The sequence below is a fragment of the Thermobia domestica genome, chromosome 6 (assembly GCF_964235325.1).
Source record: "Thermobia domestica chromosome 6, izTheDome1.hap1.1, whole genome shotgun sequence".
Taxonomy (NCBI): domain Eukaryota; kingdom Metazoa; phylum Arthropoda; class Insecta; order Zygentoma; family Lepismatidae; genus Thermobia; species Thermobia domestica.
In genome coordinates, this window is record NC_137459.1 from 160,383,133 (window position 1) to 160,401,298 (window position 18,166).

The following is an 18,166-nucleotide window of genomic DNA, read 5'->3' on the forward strand; positions in this document are numbered from 1 at the left end:
CTTCTGCAGACACGTCTCTAACAACGTACACACTATCAACAGATTAGTAGATGTACAGGAAGAAGTTTTTAGTGCATGAAAATTTACGTATCACATTTTTAGGTTACCACACAATTGTTTACTGTAATACTTAAAACACTATTGGAAACTAACATGTTTTATATTTTTTCATTAACACAAATATAATAAATCATGCAACTAAATTACTTATATTAAATCTAACTAAAAGAATCCTGGAATGGTGGGGGCGCGGTGGCTCAGTGGTAGAGCGTTCACCTCTGGTGCTTGGAGTCCCGGGTTCGATCCCAGCCCCCGCCAAGTGAACTTTGTGGTGGACAAACACCGTGCTCGTGGGTTTTCTCGGGGTTCTCCCGTTTCCTCCCACTTTCTTCATTCCACCATTTCATTCATCTCTCATCATCACCGTCTCCTTTAGCCTAACCGGCATAACCGTGGGACGTAAAACTCACAGATTTCATTTCAATCCTGGAATGGAAAAATAAGACACTTTTTGAAAAAAAAAATAACCTACTTTATTAATAGTAACTACAGTATAAATTATATGGTAAAGACACAATTATTTTCGCCCGAGATTTTAGCAATTCCCGACTCGGAAATTTTCGAGCAGCTCCAAAAACTGTCATATACGGACATTTTCCTGTTTCATGCTTTATACGATACGGACACGGACCCAAAATACAAACAGTCCGTACAAAATACGGACATATGGCAACCCTATTATTAGATGAAAGAGTAAACTGAGAACATGATAGTTAACGTTTACAAATAATATACTTTCACTCGGAACTACAAGAGTAAAACAGTAACAGAAAATTGTAAGTTTTCATATATATCAGATTTTAGGTAGTTATTTAGTACCAACAGAATATACGAAATATACAATTGTAAGCAAATTTCTGATGTAATACTTTTCACCGAACTGTTAGTGTCGTGTTAGGAGAACTAAATAACTTGAAGAGACGATTATGAGTGCGGGATAAGAGGGATTCAGAAAGAAATATATATAAAAGCATTATAACAAGGTCTTTTAAAAGATTCTTCCAATTTTTAGAACTAAGGGGCCATGGTTCACCTAGGAAAATATCCTACTTACGCCAATGCCAACGACAGTTCCTCATTACTTGTTTCTTCAATCAGACTCCTCACTTTACGTTTCTTTGACTTTCGGCTGTAGTCACTGAAGGACTTCTGTGGCCTTCCAACATGACCTTGAGATGTACAAAGCTGCGATGTCATAAGTTCAGGAAATTGAAGATTTCTTTCAAGCTGGGAGGAATTATTTTGCAGAAAACATTCACGATGTGTTGATGATGTTTTCCACTTCACTTCAAATTTGTGACTAAAAGTCGTAAGTGTCGCGCTAATAGACTATAAATCATCAGATAATGGGAAGAAGCCAACTGATCGCTTTACGTCCGTCAATAAGGCATCAAATCTCGTTGAACTTAAATTCTGTAACCATATCTCAAATAAACTGTGATAAGGAATTTGTAGAACCATTTTAATTAGAAACCAAAATCCTTTAAGCGCGCAAACTTGCGCAATAACACTGTATGTATATTAATCACTTGAAAAAATGAATTCTGTCCTCCTAAATCATCAAAATGTGATATTGTGCAGCGGAGGCATTTTAGCTACTCATAAACAAACGTAAACACAGTCGAATGTTTTCCTAATGACATCTGTGGCATGTCAACATAAGTAGGTACACTCATGTTCAAAATTATTGTCGCTTGTCTATAAATATGTTGTTGTAGGAATATAATTTGATAACGAATTCTCCCGATATTTTTTATAGTGTTAGAATGTGTATAATCGATAAAGACATGTATGTAGCAAATTGCATGTCAAAAGAGCAGTAAATAAGAACAATAAAACGAAAGTAAAACCTTTTTTCCATTTAGCAACATTTTGTTTTATTCACTCTAATTTTCGTATTTATAATTATTTTCCTATGAAATTTACCACAAATATACATTTCCCAATTATACACATAGTATCAATACTAAAAGTACCATACAAAATCATTATCAAATTATATTCTTACAAGAAGACAGTTACAGATATGCGACAATCATTTTGGACACGGGTGCACATAGCATGTATACGTGGGATGTCGACCTCATAGCTGCAGCGTCCGATTTCAAAACGGTACTTACATAGAAAACACGCCTAGTATTTATATACGTTTTATTAAACACTATAATAATACACTAATAAAAAGCAAGAAACTAGGTATGTACATTAGACTATGGCAAGATAGCCCCCCCCCACTTTACAAAATTGAAACAACAACTAAGTCATTCGTTTGTACTACGTTTGTACCGTTTGTACCGAAAATATTTTCGTTTGTACCATTTTCCTTATAGGGTTACTTGAGAGGTCAACTGGGGGGGGTATATTGGCGCCAAGATAGCTCCCCCGTATCACAGCACAAAAAAATTAAATACACCATTCGAAAGCAAATCGTTTGTGCCGTTTGTACCGAAAAGAAAGTTTTGTTTGTACCTTGATAGTTTTTGAGAAACAGGGGATGACATTTGGGGGAGCTATCTTGGCGCCAAGGTAGACCCCCCGTATCACAGCACAAAAAATTGAAATACACCGTTCGAAAGCAAATCGTTTGTACCGTTTGTACCGAAAAAAAATTTGTTTGTACCCTGATAGTTTTCGAGAAAGAGGTGATGACATTTGGAGGGGATATCTTGGCGCCAAGTGTCCCCACCGGGAATCGAACCTGGGACCGCTCGCACCAAAGACGAGAGTGTTAGTGACTACGCCACACGGGGTCAAAGCATACTTTACTGATATGTGTCAAAATTAAATTTCCCGAATTCCTACATTAATTTTGTGCAAACCAAGCGAATAGGACACGGGGATATCCTACAGTCCATCAGAATATTGTATCCAGATAGCTTCAAAGCAAATTGCTACTTCATTTTGCTGGGTTCAGAAACGAACCGCCACTGGTCCTATTAATAAATTATTCAACAAAGACTACTGTTTGCGTTATTTCCAAAAGTCAAGTACAGTAGACTCTGCACCATCCGGCCTAGTTAAGAGACAGAAAAAGAAAGAAAGAGAGAAATCTCCGTAAAAAAATAAGAAATGTTTTGTAAACGTTCTACTAAACTTCTGCAACATTAGACCGGATAGTTGGTAGTCTACTGTATTTACGACACACGAGATGAGAAATTTTCGAAGGGATACGGAAAAGGCTTGCCTAGAAACGATTAGGGACGAGAGAGAACCGTTTGGGAACCGAGGCGATACTTTTACAAAAAATTAGAGGAGACAAAACTTTTTCTCGTCTCGCCTCGTTTCGTGGGTAACACTAATATGGGTATTTTAAGAAAGTAATTGTCATCCCTCTTCCGCTACTGGTCCGTCGAATCTCCAAAAATTCTTTCCTAGAGGTATCTACTGTATGTCTTGTCCAAATTTCTAGTTTCTAGCTTAAGCTGTTTGGCCTGAACGTTGATCAGTCAGTCAGACACTCACTCAGTCAGGACTATTTCCAAATATAGAGGTATATATGAATACAGACCGCTACTAATGGGAAAGGAACGTGCCCCGGGCGTGTGGTTGGAGGGGCGCCTAAAAGGGCAATAGATAGATAGATGTACATATAAAGTAGGGGGCCCTGAATTTCATGTTTGCCCCGGGTGACATAAACATGCTATGAATAAGGAAAATATAATGTCCATGAAGTTGACAAGCCACTTACGTCAGGCCCCAATTCCGACTTTACACGTCGCTAGTGCTACGTTTGTGTTCAATAGTGACGCAAATCGTTAGTACTCTACAGATAACGTGTACCTTCTAAATGATGAATATGGGTCTTGTAACTGCATGCCAATAGATCCACATCTAAGAATCTTCTCAAAAATGAGGTTAACCTTTGGAGTAATGTAAGTGCTCACTAGTGCTATTAATATTAACGTTAATGCATCCATTGTACAGCTCTTGGAGTAATAAGATGACTTTAACAACTTATACATCAGGCTCACCTTATTAAAATTAGCCAAACGAACATGATAACACCACGCTCTTTGTTAGATGGGATGGGATTTAGATTTCTGGGCTTTCGGCATCTAAGGTCATTTAGCCCTTCACGTTTTGAGGGATGATGTCTCTCGGCGAGCACACAATCTGGTGAAAGGAAAGGAAGAAAGGATTGGGGAGGGGAGGAAGCGGCCTGGGACCTATAAGTTAGGTACCACCCCGGCATTTGCCTGGTGTGAATGAGGAAAACCCAGGAAGACCTCATTCAGGGTGGCTGGCCTGAAAAAGCGTTTTACACTTTTTCGACCGAGTGCCCCCACCGGGAATCGAACCCGGGACCGCTCGCACCGGAGGCGAGAGCGTTAGCGACTACGCCACGCGGGGCGCTCTTTGTTAGAGTCTCAATGAGTCCCTATATTCTCGCGAACATAATGCGCAATGTGGATGTGCGGCCTGACGTGCCCAAGTTAGTCACTTTGTTGCAACAATTGTTTATCTGTTATTTATTGCTAGTCTGTAAAGTATTCCTTACATTAATATGCCCTTGTCCTTGATAGTCATTGCATATTTACAAGTAGTATGTGCATTACTGTTAGAAGATATATAAAAAAATATAGATAAACTCTCCTACTTAACGGTTCATATTTTTATTTTACAGCACATAAACTAATAATAATAATAATAATAATAATAATAATAATAATAATAATAATAATAATAATAATAATAATAATAATAATAATAATAATAATAATAATAATAATAATAATCCAGCATAAAAGTTATCAATTGCATCACATTGGCAACAAGCGACGCATATTTTAACTTCATAAAAATTCGTATCTCACGATTTTCTCGGAAACTACGCATGATAACTTATCTTAATTATGTCATTTTGTTCATCTCGGTGTGATATATGTCTTATCTCTGGACAATGTCACAGTAAAACAAAAATTAAATATTGGGGTACGTTATACTTTTGGGCTACATCTCATTAACCATGGAAAGATTTAGTAGTGTATACTTCAGGATGTAAGTTTCAGCTTATCTTGCATCATACATTCTTAGGATTTCAAAAATGAAAATATTTTTTTCCGAAATCCGGATTTTTACCGAATTCAGGATTTTTTTCCATCCCCACTAGAAAGCAACGCAAAATTACTCCTAATCTCATCTGCAGACACACTAACAACGAGTCACTTTTTTGTCTTTTCTCTCGATGCTACTCCACTTTTAATTTTACGACAAACTTGCTTTTGGGCGACTTCATTCTATGCAGTGCAGGTGTTTTATCGAAAGGAGTTTTATCTACAAAAATAATCACTACAAAAATAATCACTTCTTATTTTTTGCGCTACGAACATAAGTGGACAAGTACCGGTATGTGTCTTATTAGATAACATTTATTCTACTATAAAGTCTACTCTTTTTTTTACCTTGATTGTTCCATTTCTTACCTAATTAGCTGTTTATAATAGACGAAAACTCGATATATTTTTTTTTACAAAACACTGAATAAAATATATTTTTGGGGCGTTTTGTCTAAATTTTAAGACGCGGGTGGAACCTGAAGGACTTGACCAATCAAGCTAATTTTTTTCACGCAAAATATGCACATTTGTGACAAAAATGATTACTAAGGGTAAAATGTTTTCTTAAAAATAAATATGTAGAATTTGTTTTTTTAAAAAATGTATTTCTTTACAACTTTTTGAAACTTTAGGCCGTTAGTGGCACCTAAAGAAATTAACTAATCGGCGTGCGATTTTCTATATGGCATATAGAGACCATTTCGCAAAAGAAAAAAAAATCGTAAGGGTAAGCTGATTTAAAAGAAAAGTGAAAATTCGATGCACTCTAATGTACATCTGAGAGCCTTCCCCCCAAGCAAAGTCTGAAACGCTACTGTTCAGAATATTTATATAAAAATAAAAACATTCAATCGTCCTACCAATAGGCTTAATGGCCACAATTTGGAATATATCCATAGTAATATGAAAGACATCAAAATGAAACTTGTAACAAAATGAAGATTGGTGTGATCAATAAAACTGCATATAATAAACACAACCTTTAATGCTGAGATGTAGTTCGGAGGACCTAAAAAACTGATTGCTATTGCTCAATGAGATTATAATCCGGGGAGTTTATGAGACGTGGAAAATGGTGCAAATCCGCGAAATGATTCTGAACCTATTGCTACGCAGTGGATAGGCACTTTATAGTTTTCGTTATGGAAACAAAGTGTAGTATGAGGGGATATACTCACCTTGAATATTACAATACTGGACTTAGCCCCGTGTTTGCCTCTGACTTTAGAGGGACCTACTTCACATCGCGTGAAACTGACTGAAAACTTACACCATCCGTCACCGATCCGCACTGTTGACACTATACACGAGAGCACCAATGCTTCTTGGGGTTTCCAGCAAATACGAGCACATCCACCCCCACGAGAACGGAGGAAAAATTGTGACTCAACAAACCAGAAAAACTTTTGCAAGCCTTCCATCGTATAATTTGCATGTTAGTTGTACCAAGATAATCGTTAGAGTTGCTGAACCCAGATGAGGAGCGAGTGATACCGGGGTGAGTCTGGTGAGAAATTCATATGAATGACAGTATGATGTGTGGTTATAAGAGATGTTTGGGAATTGACCACAATTGTATTTCAAACCCTCTAAGATTAACCTTGTGCTTTCCTCTATGTTTTTCCGACGGTTGCCACTCGCCTCTGTTGACACAATTCTTGATGCACTTTCATTAATTTGCTCTCGGACGTCCAGCCGTTTGCACAATTGAAGTACCAGCCATTCGGGACCTTACAATCTGACCTGACCTTTTTCAAAGCACTGATAAAATGTGTGTTTATTCACTACGCGGAAACTCACTCTCTAAGCTCGTAGCTATTTACTAGCGAGGCACACCTCCTTCATTACAAAATTCACGTAGCAGAAAAACCGAATCCATTATTCTGAAGGATGGATATAGTTCAATTATCTATAGGCATGTATATTAGTTAATAAATGCATTTTTCTCTTTATTATGAAGATCCATACACGTTTACCATTTGCAGCTATAAACTGTTAAATTTTGACAGATATAGGTATAATCATCTTTTTTATTTATATTTTTGATCAGTAAAATCTTTAAATTTCATCTGTATAATTAATCATCATTTTGTTTCATTTTCTTCTACTAATTAAACAAATAAACTTATCACAAAACGAAATATAAGGAAATATTTACTTTAACATTCCAAGATAAAACCCTGTAAGCTAAGTATAACAAATGCAATTAATTAATTATTGCTTAAGATCTTATGAAAATAAGATAATTGAAGGTGATGAATGTCAAGAAAACACATAGACACAATATTACGATATTTTTTTCTCTACAGGTTAATGTTTCATTGAACTAATTAAATATTATTTATACAACGATATTCCATTGTGCCCTCTCAAAAACTGACTGCATTTTTTTCTACTTGAGAGTTACTGGGCAATAAGAAATGTCTCTTATAATATTTTAAAGTATTCAGTCTCATTTTAAATCCAGTAATACATGCATCAAAATTTGTTTCAAACCTCCTTAAAAGTCAGAGAAGTAATATTTTACAACAGTGATGGCTAAATGGTGGCCCGCGGACCGGAAAGGTAATACATGTGCTTCCTTTTTTAATATCAGGTGTACTGCACCAAGAAGTGTGTAGCTTGCCATCATAATATACCTGAAACGAAACTTGGTTTTTAACTGTGGAAATATAACATTACCTCCGGAATCCAAATGCTCCAGAAATCGAATAGCTTGGGACACAAACGAAAAGCTCCAGCAAATTTTGCTTCAGAATGTGAGCGCTGCTTTAGAACGCTCGAACGCCTAGCACATACTTCGTGCGTCCTTTTTTTCTTTTTCGACCATTTCCCCTGAGCACCCATGTGCTTTGACGTTCAGTTCTTTGTCGGAAGCTAGAGTGAAAATATCTTGCGTGATTCCCAAGTTCGATTCTTATTCTGTTCTGACCCGCTGTATGTTAGAAATTGGCCATCTCTGCTTTAAACATTCCACTTGAAATGTTTCATCTTGTTCTGGAAACTTTTCAGGAATGTTTTAGGAACATTGGAGACTAATATTCTAGATCTATGTATGGTTATGTAATATCTAGAATATTAGTCTCCAATGTTCCTAGCTTCAGATAGTATAGTTATAGTTTTAGCTTTCAAGGCAGCACTTCATTGGTAACTTTATATAGAACGTTGATCACCCATAAGGTTTCCCAAATCTTCCCTTAATTCTGTTCGTTTAGTTTCATTTCGATTCAGAGCACATTTCCTTATCTCTTTTATTTTCTTTTCCTTTTCAATAACTTTGAAGACTATTCTAGACTATAAATATGAATCAACGGTCTGTAATGACTATCTCAGTTGGTGTAGCAAAAAGAAGTCTCTTGAACATTTCTTCTGTGTGCTCTGCAAAACAAATGGATTTAATAGGTAGAGCTTACACCAATATGTGGGAGCGTTGCTTGGCAACCGTCTGTTTCCAACTAATCTGACTTTGTCCCCGGTCTCATTCAACTTCCTAGCTGGACGAACTACTCCACTTGTCTGCTGAACAGAATATCGCGTGTTAGCCATCGATCGACGGAGGTGCATCGCCACAATTACTCAGTCTCACCCCAAATGCTCACAACGTAGGTCTTGGTGACACCGCTCGCCGAGAAGCAACAGTTTTTCAGGCGATCGCCAACAAAGAGACGTAATTTGGGTCATCCTTTGATACAGTCACTCAAACTCTCTATTCGCTAGTATTCATGAGGAAGAATACACCCGACAATGGATTCGTTTCTACGAATACTATCACAAAGTTTTTCCTTTAAAGTTTCTTTAAAAAGGCAGTGGAAATATTATGTTAAAGCCAACAAAAATTAACGTATTTGTTTGGGATACACTGCAAAGAAGTTTAAAGCATTATGCACGGTTTGAAAAAAATATCAAAATTAATACACACACACACACACATAATATATATATAGTTCACAGTCCTACAAATAGGTAAATTAATAACTAAAATTAAGAAATAGACTTTGATTTAATTTTACTCAAACAGTATAATATTTGTTACCATCAGTGGGGTATTCACGATTTTGTTTCAAGGGGCTTTGCTAACTTTATTCCTGGAAAAGTAAAAATTCTGCAATATATTTTATTTACTTTAAATAGTAAATAAAATTTTGGGGGGCTTAAGCCCGGATACCCTCCATTATATACGTCACTGGTTACCATTATGATTAGCGTACTTTTGGTTCTTTGGAAGTGGTCAATTGTGCACACATTTTTGATCTTAATAATTGAATAAATGAATGAATGAATGAATAATGCACTTTAGTGAAAATTAAGTGCAGAACATGTGTTCTCATCTATAGTGATGCCGCGATCTGGGAAAGTCTGTTGACCTTAACATCAGGAAAGAGCTTAGATTGAAACTAATGTGTATATATGAAATTGTATTGTTTAATCATTAGATTATAATTTTACAATAAACCGTGTAACTCTACATTTTTGAATACCGTACAAATGGAATCTTTCCAATGAATGAACTGATACTTTGCATGAGTAAATTACAATATACATAGTTTAAAAATATGTCATGTAACGAGCACCGTTATTTGATAAGTTTCTTTGATATACTTTGCATTTCGTATGAAGAGTGTCATACGTAGTAGTTAAATGATATTTAATGAATATCCACCAAAATAATAGAATTAATATTTTGGTTTAGGCATCAATCAACTATTTACAAAATTATAAGATATTTTAAGTGTTTCCGTTCATCGGAATGATTAGGGTGCATGTCTTAGGTATACACGGTCCTGACTTCGAATCATAATGAACTCAAATAATTTCTATGTTGAATCACCACCATGAGGATGTTGGTATGCTACTTGAATTAAGCATTGCATAATACTCAATACAATTCTAGAATTAATGACGGTAGAATTTCATGTGCTCACCACACGTCATTCATTCTATAGTCTTTCGGTCGGCCATAGCCCGTTGTAGGTTCTATCGATAGCTTTCTTTTACCTACTTTTAAAATATATTAAAAACATTTGTTGACCTTTTATGTCTTACATGTCTTCTGAAGTATTGGGGCATGGTAGCTCAGTGGTAGAGCGCACACATCTGGTGCGGGGTTCCTGTTTCGATCCCTGGTCAAGTAAGTTTATGGTGGGCATTACCCGTGCCCGTGGGGTTTGTCGGGTACTCCCGTTTCCTCCCACATTTTCATTCCACCGATTCTTTCATCATCATCATCATCATCATCATCCACTTATCTTACCCATCCTCTCCCTTACCCTAACTGGCATAATCGTGGAACGTTGAACTGAACGATTTCAATTCATTTTAATTTTCTTCTGAAGTACCAAGGAATCACCCAAGAAGCGATGAATTTTTTCTTAATATCATCGTATGAAACAACATACCAGTATGGTGTTAGACCTATGTAAACTAGTTTGATATCCGTACACGTGTCGCATTATTAAAAAAAAAAAAACGTTAGAACTTCTCTTTATCTTGCCCATTTACCATGGACCATTCTGTTCTCTGAGATAAAAGGAAAAAAATCAATATTTTTTTCTGTGTACATGCATCGTCAATCTTCCTCTGAAAGTTGAGTAATTAATCCAAATGTACGCAAAAGCTGCCGGTCTGTGTGAACGAAACAGATGGTATTAAATTGGAGCATACGTTGAAGGGAAACAAGGTCTCTTAGTAATTTTCTTTCCTCGTGTTCCTGCCCGCAGTAATTAAATTGTCTCAATTCCTCGTATTTCTTCTAGAGAGAGAGAGAGAGAGAGAGAGAGAGAGAGAGAGAGAGAGAAAAGAGTATAAAGGCCAATGCACACGAAGCACGTTGCACCTCCCTGTATCTAACAAAACGGAAATAATAAAGAGTCTTAATAGAAAAGCGTCGTATTCCGCAACATGTTAGAAATCAAGATTATAATAAATTTGGATAGGTTTGCTGTCGATTCTTCTTCAGGAATCGATTTTCGCTCGAAATAGCGTACCGGTACCCATCGGAATGTAAAGGAAAGGTTAAAAAGCTTCCGGTCAAACAGAGAAGGAGTACATATAAATCAATGGAAACACTAGGTTATTCAACATATTTTTTCTATACGTCAATGCATTTCTAAACAATAGGCTAAATAAAATAGCTTGCAACTAACTTAATTCTTGAAAAATAATGTCCTGAAGCCGGGTATTGACAGCATTAACTTCTGAATGATTGACCTGACAACACTTTCTTTTAAAGTAAATTTCAAATTGTGGAGACAAATTATGATGTAATGGTATGAAATCAATAGATTCAGGTGAGTGGTCAAGTTCTTCGTGGAATCGAAAACTTAAGTGCTTGAATTCCAGGAATGGTCGATAAGATTTGTGTAAGAGAGCTTTGTTTTAAAGAATAGTAATCCCATTTACAATCTTTCCTATTCGCAGTGTTTATTATACGAGGTATGTACAAAAATTATCGAAGCTTATTTTAAACCAATGAGGCGCTTGAAACTTTCTTCAGTGTAGATGTAGAGGAGATAATCATGCGCGGTTGTGATTTTTTCCGCCCACAGAAAGCGTCACTCGCTGGCAGTAGGCCAACGAGTGAAGATGTGTAGTGTGCGGTCGTCGGAGTTTTTTTTTCTGTAAAATGACAAAAGAAACTTGAGCAGTGATATTGCGTCAAATTTTGGCAAAAGCTTGGCGATGCTCAAGCGGAAACCATTTAACCGGATCATTACATTACATTCTGAACGAGAATTTGGGCATGAGAAGAGTGTCCGCGAAATTTAATTCAGGCTTTCATAGCCAAACACAACATTCCTGTGTGTCGTCATGCTTCCTACTCACCCGACATTTGTTCAATGACTTTTGCTTATTTCCCAAGCTGAAAATGCCACAAACATGGATCCCATTTGAGTCAAGAGAAGACATCATGCGCAATGCGACACTATGGTTGCTCGCCATTCCAATAACTGCGTTCCAAAAGTTTTTCCAACAATGGCGGGAGGACTGGGAGAAGTGTGTGCACCAAGGAGATTACTTTGAAAGTAATTAGTGTTTCGGATCTCCAAATGTATTTTTTGCCAACCAAAAATTCGATACCTTTTGGACATACCTCGTATAGCTTGCTCCAAATATTCAATGAGAGAGTGCCATCTAATCCCTTAAGATATACAGAAAATTTTGCTACTTCAATCCTCTAACATAGATCCTCAAAATGTCTTAGTCTTCGTGAACTGGCATCTACACCAGTTTCTTTTTTCAGTATCTGGATCATAGTGATGGAACCAGATTTCATCCACAATCTGAGAAATCTAACTCGAATCAACAACGCAGAAAACACACGTGTTAAGAACCCTCATCGCAGGTCTAGGAGCTAGTGTGCGTGCTTTGGATGTACTTAGTCCCCAGCTCGATTCCCAGACTGAGAGCATTGAAAGCATTTCGTTAGTCTGGATTCCATCTCAAACTGTAATTTGACACCCCTTACAGCCTTGGCTGAGAAGGCACGCCAATCTTTAACGAAGAAACAAAAATATAGCAACGAGAAAGGTATATTGTCAAATATAATTACCCTACTTCCATACTAGAACGAACTCATGCGTTAGGTTTTAAATTATTACAGGCTCCGAATCCTTTCTTGCTTTAACCATGAGTATTTTTAATCCCTCACTTCTTTCATTATCGTTAATTATGTATTTCTCAACTTGTTCTTTAGCCTACAGAGCACAATGCTATAACACAAAACGCAATAAAATAGTAATAAAATTATTAGGTGATCAGATTATTTTACGTAATCATAACCAGATATAATTTCACAAGTCTCACAAGCTGAAGATTTGCAGTAAATTGTTCCTCCATAACATAATGTTGAGATTTAGTGGACTCGTTGTAGGCTAAAATGTTGTGAATAGAAACAAAACAATGCTCTTGAAATTGTGCTAATGTAAGGTTCGACTTCTTTTCTTTTATTTCTTTCTTCTCTATCCATTAGCCTAAAGGGAATAACCGTGAAACGTTAAACTAAATATTTCATTTAACTTCTTACCTATTTTTAATTTTGAAAACGCAACGTGTTTGGAAAGCCTATCGATACTTTCTTCACTCTTGAGAAATACAATGTGTTAGAAAAAAATCCGTAAATTTAAAACTATGAATATTTTTCAGTAACAAAGTTAGGTTAATTGTTACGCATGTTACTAATTGATTGATTTTTCTTTTTGTCCAACTACATTTTCTTTTGCCAGTTTATTTTATTTTATGTTTTTTTTAGACAATGCTATACATAAACGTCGGAAGTTTTATAGAACGGATTTGTCCTTCCGTCCGTCCGTCCGTCTGTCGGCGGATATCAAAACGAAAACGGTAAGAGATACCACAATAGATTCAGCGTCTTAAGGATAAGTATCCTTCTCGTCCGTTTACTCTATATTCAAATCGAAAATGGTTCAAATTAGTCATTTCCAATTTCAACGTTTATAGTCATAGAAGAAAAGGTAACACAAAAAGAAATCTTTTTTTTTTCTTTTTTTCTTTTGCAAGCCATTCAGTGTCTTACGCAACATACTTTGGTTATTCCGAATACGAACCTAAACTGGAAGTGGTTCAAATTTAATATTATTTTCGGTCTCAACACTGATTTCCGCGGAGCAAAAACGGTAAGAGATATTAAATGAAGTTTTCTGATATCGACTTATTGTCCCAAGAATAGCTTCCATCTTCTTCATTAATCCTCTATTCAAACCGAAAGTGCTTCATCCCATTTCGAGTTTGAACACTTATCTACGTAGAACAAAAATGATCATATATAGCTGAAAGCGGTTTCCTACATTCGATTCTGTGTCTCAAGAGAGCAAATCGTTGCAGCTCTCAACATTCGAGCAAAACTGGATGTTGTTAAACTGTAATACTACTTCGGGTTTCAGTACTAATTTTCGCAGATCAAAAACGGCAATTTGATTTTTTACTAATCAAATATTTACATTATACACGTTTATTTGTCTGTGTAAATTACCGACAAGTCTTGTTCAAGGCAGTGACAATATTTCTTACGTCACATTTGTGGTGCTTCAAACAAGAAGAAGAACAAGCAAGAAATGCAAATTTAAAAATATTGTGACGAATTAGTTGTAATTTGAAAGCTTCGTTGTTTCAATTTAATTATTTCAAAACAAGACAAGCGGTATAACAATGTTAGATTTAAATATTAATACTTGTGTATTTATCCAGTAATATGAACATTGTGACAGTTCAATTGCAAGTGAAACTACTCTGTATATTGTTTCAATTGAATTATTTGATAATGGATAATGATGATACTGAACTTTAACGTGCTTGGCAGTTTAGTTTAAGGACAAGGGCTGTAACCATATTGCAAGGTTTTACACATGTTCCCAACACCACGTACTAGCTGCAAACAATTTCAAACGACAACCACAAAGAAGATATCGCCGACTATAGTCAACAATCTTCAAGTAATGATGATGAATGAAGTCAGCAACATTTCTGGATAAAAAGAAGCCATAACGGTAGAAGGCATCCATCTTCACCGATTGATCAACACCTCCGCTCTCAGGACGTGTGGTCTCTGAGAGCTCCCTTATCCTTACCACTCTCTAGGACGCCTGATTTCTGAGAACTCCTTTATCCTTACCACTCTTTAGGACGCCTGATCTCTGAGAGCTCCTTTGTCCTTACAACTCTCTAGGACGCCCGAACACTGAGAACTCTTTTATCCTTACCACTCTCTGACACCTGGTCTTAGAGAGCTCCTATATGCTTACCACTCTCTAGGACGCCTAGTCTCCGCGAGGTATCTACACAATCCTTGGCTACAAGAGCCTTGGATCCTGTCACCCTAGGACGCTGGGTCACTGGGTTCCTACGAACTCACCAACAAATCACCAAATATCTAAGATCAACTTAATATTTGAACTGTAATTAGTTATTATTGTACATAAGATAATTTTTTTGTAGTAGAAAAAGTAATTAGGGAAAGTTCAAAAATTTCCGTGTACCATTTTTAGCATTACCCTAAAAGGACTAGTTGTTGCGCCCAACTAGATGTACACTAGCTAAATTTTTACAATCTTTAGATTTCAATATTAATAAGTATGTAAAAGCAACTTAGTTGATGGGCAAACTAAGCATGTACAAGTTAAATGTAAATGATTTGTACCCTTAATTAATCACGCTATTAACCTATAGTGTACAGCTAGTTGGGCGCAAGAACTAGTATTACAAACGACAACAGCCATTTCTAATATATTTTTACTATGTATAATTATCTATATGAAGTATTATGCAAAAATGTGTCAAATTTTGAAATCAGAATAACTTGATTTGCTAGTTTCTTTTCTGGTTTTCTAAAAATAGGAAGAAAAAACAATAGAAAAAGAAAAGTTACAATTTAATATCTTGCTTTATGGTTCCAATTTTTCCGTCATCTCTTCTAATTAAACATTTCCATTTCATTATCGATCTTCTGTCTTTATCGGCTCTCCCCTTCTCCCTCCTTTAATTTGATGATGACATGGTTGAGGAAGCGTGTATAAGAAATGATTACTTTCATTAACTCAACTGAAAGACAAAAGTGCTTCTTTGGCCTTTGTTTTTTGTGGCCAGATGGCTTCCATTAATGCGTAGTTTTCTTTTTTTCTTTTTCCTTTTCTTTTCTTTTCTTTTTTTCTTTTTTTTGAAATTTAGACCTATACCGATCTTTTGTAAGTTAATCAGTCCAGAGAATAATAACCAAACGAAATTACAAAACTTTATTTTGAATGATTTTACTGAGACATTAAAGGAAAAGTGGCAAAATTAGAAATTTCCTTCGGACATTTTAAACAGTTATACTAATTCTACTGTGGTATTTGAAACAAGTAGTATTGTCATCTGTACACCACGCAAATAAGTTTGGTTTGTGTTGTGTGATATTTTCTCAATTACTATTGAAACCAGAAATCGTAATACTGTATATGTCTACCACTCCCGGTTTTAGTAGAGAGATTATAGAGGAGATGTAAAACATATTCCCAGAACGTTTAACTGGTTGCAGAAAACCGTTTCTTGTTATTTAGTACCGTCTATGCTCTATAGCGGTCAACGTTGAAACCGGAAGTGCTTGATTTCCTCCGCTTTGGGACTCGAATAGAGGGTTATGAGAGAAGTTGATACCCATTACTAAAACGATTAATCAATTCAAAAAAAAAAAGTTTCTTGCTATCTTTACTGTTATTTTTTCTTTTGCTCTATGTTGATAAAAATTGAAACCGGAGTTCTAGTTGATTTTTGTCGCTTCCAATTTTAGTAAAGAGTTAAGGATGGAGTTTAAATGTATTATTGGGACGCTTAACGATTGGAAACCGATTTATATTATTTACTAGCATATATTACCCGCTTCGCTGGGATGAAGTAAATTATTTAAATGCACATCTTTGTATCTCATGTATTTTATTGTTTATTGCAGCAAGCATATTTACACAGTTTTTTTTTTTTTTTTTTTTTTTGTTAACGTTTGGGAACGTTATGACGTAGTAACAATCTTTTCTTCTTAGTTGAACATTAAATGTGATTCGTGTTCTGATACTGCAGAAGTAACTAATTGTTTTCGTAATCCGATTAGTGTCACTGTTCATCTCGGCGACCGCAAGAACTATAGATTCAATACTAATATCGGTCATTTTGACCATTTACATATATGCATATATGCATCCCCCATGTTGCGGGCCATGGCATCAGAAGTGTCATTGTTCATCTCAGCGACCCAAAAAATGTGGATTCAGCACGAATATCGGTCATTTCGATGATATTTAAATATCTCTTCCTCCCCCTCCCCCAAGTGGCGGGGCTGATTTTGGATTTAAACCGGATCGGAGATGTCATCTGAATGATCCCGAAACTATGGATTAGACACTAATATTGGTTAGTTTCGATCATTTTATTATCTCCTCCTCTCCCAAGTTGAGGGACTAAATTTGGTTTTAAACGGGATCGGAAGTGTCACTCTTCATCTCAGCGACCCTAAAAACTACGGATTAGACACTAATATCGGCAATTTTTGATCATTTATATATATATATATATATATATATATATATATATATATATATATATATATATATATATATATATATCCCCCTCCTCCTCTTCCATGTTGCGGTGCACGGCATCGGAAGTGTCACCGGTCATCTCAGCGACCCCCAAAAGTGTGGATTCAGCACTAATATCGGTCATTTCGATGATTTTTAAATATCTCTTCTTCCCCCTCCCCCAAGTTGTGGGGTTGAATTTGAATTTAAACGGGATCGAAGGTATCACTTTCATCTAAACGACCCAGAAAACTATAAATTCGACATTGATGGTGGCCATTTTACATCATTTTATATATGTCTTTCTCCCTTGGAGCTAAACCAGATCGGAAATGTCACTGTTCATCTGAAGACCCCACAACTATGAATTAGACACTAATATTGGTCATTTTGGATCATTAATATAATCAAAACAGAATATAATATAGCTCCCCCTCCCCCTCCCCCTGCTCCGCGATGCGGCACACGGCATCAGAATTGTCAGTGTTAATCTCAGCTACTCCTAAAACTAAGTTAGTCATTTTCAATTATCCCCTCCCCTTCCCCAACTATCAAGGCTAAACTTGAATTGAAACAGCAACAAAAATGTCACTGTTTCTCCCATCCACCTCGAAAACTATGGATTCAACACTAATATAGACCATTTTTGATCATTTTTCAATTTCTCTCCTCCTGCCTCTCTCCTACGTTGCATCGTAAAAGTGAATAGCCTAAAGTAATTCCTGCTCCTAAACTCATGTATGTTGAAGATTTGATTGAGATCGGTCTGGTAGTTCAAGAGTGATGAAGTCACAAATGCGGTCATTTTTATTTATATAAAAAACACCCAAATTATTAAGTTACAAATATAGTCACTTTCAATCTTAGCCTAGGGCCGCGGTGGCTCAGTGGTAGAGCGTTCACCTCTGGTGCTTGGAGTCCCGGGTTCGATTCCAGCCCCCGCCAAGTGAACTTTGTGGTGGACAAACACCGTGTGCGTGGGTTTTC

General features: G+C 36.2%; 1 protein-coding gene and 1 non-coding gene across 2 annotated transcripts in view; one reads left to right on the plus strand and one right to left on the minus strand.

Annotated features, from left to right (window-relative positions):
- Positions 1-18,166, plus strand: part of Slob (Slowpoke binding protein) — an 823,759-nt gene that overhangs the window by 353,249 nt on the left and 452,344 nt on the right. The gene's annotated exons all lie outside the window — the stretch shown is intronic.
- TRNAR-CCG (transfer RNA arginine (anticodon CCG)) lies at positions 4,338-4,411 on the minus strand. The gene has a single exon. It is a non-coding gene; the product is annotated as a tRNA-Arg (tRNA).